We start from the raw sequence: 3,977 nt of genomic DNA on the forward strand, positions 1-3,977 counted from the left end.
AGAGACCACCAGCTGTCTATCACGCTGGGTCTCCTGTTCCTGGATAGGATTTCCCAGCAGCCCTTGCAGCCGGGTGGGGCCACAGGACTAGATGCCACTCGGTGGTAAGGGGACAGCAGCAGTGAGTCCCTTCCTGTTCTGGCCCATAAAGTCCCACCACCCGAGCTCTGTCTCCAAGGTGACCTTAGAAGCCACATGGTGAAGGACCTGAGCCTGAGCCCCCAGGGACCACGCAGAACACAGACCTACCCCTCCCCATTCAGCTAGGACCACCATTGTAGCTGAGCTACAATGTGAATAAGAAATAAACCCCTATTGTCTGTGCCCCGTTGAGTCTACCTGTTACCACAGTCCAGCCAACCCTGACTAATATACAATGCGGGGAGGGGCTGAGATGATGTGTCGCGCAGTGGCTAAGAGCACAGATGTCAGCGTCAGAAAGACTCGAGTTCAAGTCCCAGTGACGACATTTACTATGCGACCTTAAGAAGCAGCTTAACTACTCTGAGCCTCTGTTTCCTCATCAGTTTGTTTCGAGAATCATAGAAAATTACAATAAAGCCCTTAGCACTGTACCTAAGATGAAGAGAGGACTCAGTCAACGGATGCAAGCTTCCTGAAGCCCGGTGACATTGCTGCCCTGCCTTGCGCTCGGAGAGACATTTGCCTAAGTTCTTTTGAGCTGGGTTTCCAACTCTTGTAAACAAGAGTGCTGCTGAAGACAACACTGCTCCAAATATTAATGTCTTTCTCCCAGCCCATCACTAGGTGGAACCACCCAGCCTAGGCAAACCCTGGGGGAGGCCAGCTCTCCCGAGGAGGGCTTAGGATGAAACCAGGGGGCACTAACTCACTCAAGGTCCCTGCAAAAGGCAGAACTGGATCCAAAAACCAGATGGACCCCCACCCAGCCTTTCCCAAATCATGGCCCCATGCCCAGTGCCCACCTAGGTCAGGCAGGGCTGTTTTCCCGGACAGAGAAGTCACAGACAAGCAGGCAGTGGCCAGTGGGCTGTGCCCAGGCTGAGAACTTTTCCAGAGCAGATGGTGTCTCTGGCAGGCCCTTAAGGCCAGCAGAGGCCAACTCATGCCCAAGAGGCTAAAACACCCAATATGGTGGGGATGGCCCAGTGTCCCAATGATAAAAGCATCCCAGTGCCTTCCCCATTTGCCAGCTGTCACCACCCGAGGGGTGCAGAGCAGGAGGAGAGCAGGGCCAGCCCAGTCTGGAACACTGGGCCAGAAGTGGGGCTCACAGCCTCAGCTCACACACATTCCTACCAGCGCACACAACCCTACGCACAAATGCAGGCACATGTCACACACACACACACACACACACACACACGCACACAGGCACATTCCTTTCCTGCTGACAGCACAACACTGACGGGGCCACAGCATGGCATGGAGGAAGCCCTGGAGGCTGATCTCTTTTTTTGATGAAGATATTTGACAAAACCCCCGAGTCATATCCCCACTGCGTCCCTGCCTGCCTGCAGACCCCACCCAACCAGCCCCATGGTCCCTGAGATCCCCCCACTGGGTCTCCAGGGATGGGCCTCTGTCCCCGAGATGGCAGAATGATCTAGATCTGTAACAGCTGACACTGTGGCCTTCAGCCAGTTTCCCTAGAGGCAGAGCCGGTGACAGGGACTTGGGCAGATGTGGTTTGCTTTTGTGTTTTGTTTTTGATGTGGTTTTTTGGGGGAAGGACTTCAGGAGAAGGGACATAAGGGCTGCAGGATGCAGGAGACAGAGCGGAGTGAGAACATGGTCCCTAAAGTCCAGCCCGATCCCATGAGGAGCACAGAGTGCATCACAGACCTGTCTCCACCGTGGGACGGGGGCCGGCCACTCACTGCTGTATCAGTTAGTCCCCGGGACATTCCTAGGACATGGCATTCCCTCCCAGGCAAGGTGGCTCCCATGTGAGAGCGATTCTCTGGAAGGGGACAGCTGTGAGCTCTTGCAGCCAGCACTCCCAGCAGCTGGACAGGTGTGCTGCCAAGCAAAGAGGATTCCGGTCGGGCTCCAGCAGCATCTACCCCTGTGTGGACCCGAAGGGAGGAGAGTATTCCTCTCGAGCCAGGGGTGATTTTCTAAATATTGAACATTTGACACGCACAAGCACTGACCAATCAGAACAGACACTGTGACCAGCTGTAACGAATGGGCACAGCCACACCAGCGGATACCCATGCCGCCTCTGCAAAGGGATCGTACCACGAACCAAGCCCTGGACCCGTTGCTCTGTGAGCATCACTTCTCCGAATCCTCACGAGCACCCTGTAATGCCGGGATTACCCCCATTTCACTGCTGAACAGCCTACGGCTGAGGGACGCTCGGTGGCCCTCCCAAAGCCACACAGCCCCAGCAATCATAGGGGCGGGACTCGCACCCAGTTCTGCCTGGCTCCAAGGCCAGTAAACATTTTCCACCCTGCGTTGCTGGCTTGAGAGAGATGACGAAAGAAAGCAAGCCAAAGAAGTCCCGCTTCCGGGAGACACGAAGGTCCCTCGGAGAGGCTAGATCATGATTTTATCATGCTCAGAGGGGAATGGAAGGGACAGAAAACAAGCGATGTGTGGTCTCCTGTCATGTCAGGAGACGCTCCTTTCAGAGAAACGTACATCTCGCAGAGTCAATATGCTCTGAGGCGTCAGGAAGCCGACGAAGACACACAGCCCCGACCCTGCACGTGGGGGCCCCGTCACGGGGGACGTAGACGTGAAGTGGCGCAGGGAGGCTGGAAACATTCGGTGCTAATGATCCACTTCAGTCCCAAAGAAGAGAGCCCTGGGCTTTGTCCAGCTGTGTGCTCAGCTGTCAAAAGACCAACTTGTCCCTTGATAGAAATTCCTGTCCCTTCCCACTAAAGGATGAGATGATAACAGGACTTGTGTCCCCTGTCCCAGATGTTGGCAAACTTTTTCCATAAAGGGCCAGGTAGTCAATGCTCTGTGGGCCATACACTCTCTGCTGCAACTACTCGACTCTGCCGTTGTCACTCGAATAGAGTCATAGAAGACACATAAATGAATGGGCGTGGCTGTTCCAATAAAACTTTATTTCCAAAAACAGACAGACAGTGGATTTGGGCCACAAGCTACATAGTTTGCCAACCCCTGCCTATGCTACTCCTGTTCCTTGGCTTTTTCAGGTGTGACAATGAGTGCTGTCTGGACGCTGGGCTACTTTATGGCCACAGGGCACAACCCTAACCTGGACTTTTTGTCTGTTACCCTGGGTCATTGGCCATGGGGAAGGTCAGGCCACCAAGGTCAGACAGCTGAATACAAATTCCTGCATCTAAACCAGGTAAAAGATGTACTAAGTTGAGCATATGACACTGCTAGTACCCAGCTATTTTTTTTTAAATAAATGTTTAAATAAACTTATTTTAGAACTGTTTTAGAAAAATGGTGAAGGTAGAACAGAGAGCTTCCAGGTGCCCCACAGATGGACGCATCATTATTAACTGAAGTCCATACTGTATTCAGATTTCCTTCGTTTTTACTTAACATCCTTCTTCCATTCCAAGATCCCACATTGAGAGATTGGAGGAGGGCTGGTTCGGTATTTTGCAGAAATAAACCTCGGCTGGGATTTGTTGGATGTTTTTCTCATAATCAGATTGGCCTTTTACGTGTCAGGGGGAGGAAGCCCACAGAGGTAAAGTATCGCTCCCCTCCTGTGTGTCGAGGGCCCAGTCTCTCCAGATGACTCAGCGCTGCTGGTGGTGACCTTGCTCACCCGGCTGAGGTCGGGTCTGTCAAGTTTCTCCACTGGTAAAGTTACTTCCCCCCCTTTCCATACCGTGCTCTTAGGAAGAAAGTCACTACGCACGGCCAGCACTTACCGAGTGGGGAGTTGTGCTCCACCTCCTCGAGGGCGGAGGAGCCACAGAAAGTATTTGGAATTCTGCATGGGACATTTGTCTCCTCTCCTATTTAATCATTTATTTATAACAGTA

This window comes from Eulemur rufifrons, chromosome 14 (genome assembly GCF_041146395.1).
Source record: "Eulemur rufifrons isolate Redbay chromosome 14, OSU_ERuf_1, whole genome shotgun sequence".
NCBI classification, from domain to species: Eukaryota; Metazoa; Chordata; class Mammalia; order Primates; family Lemuridae; genus Eulemur; species Eulemur rufifrons.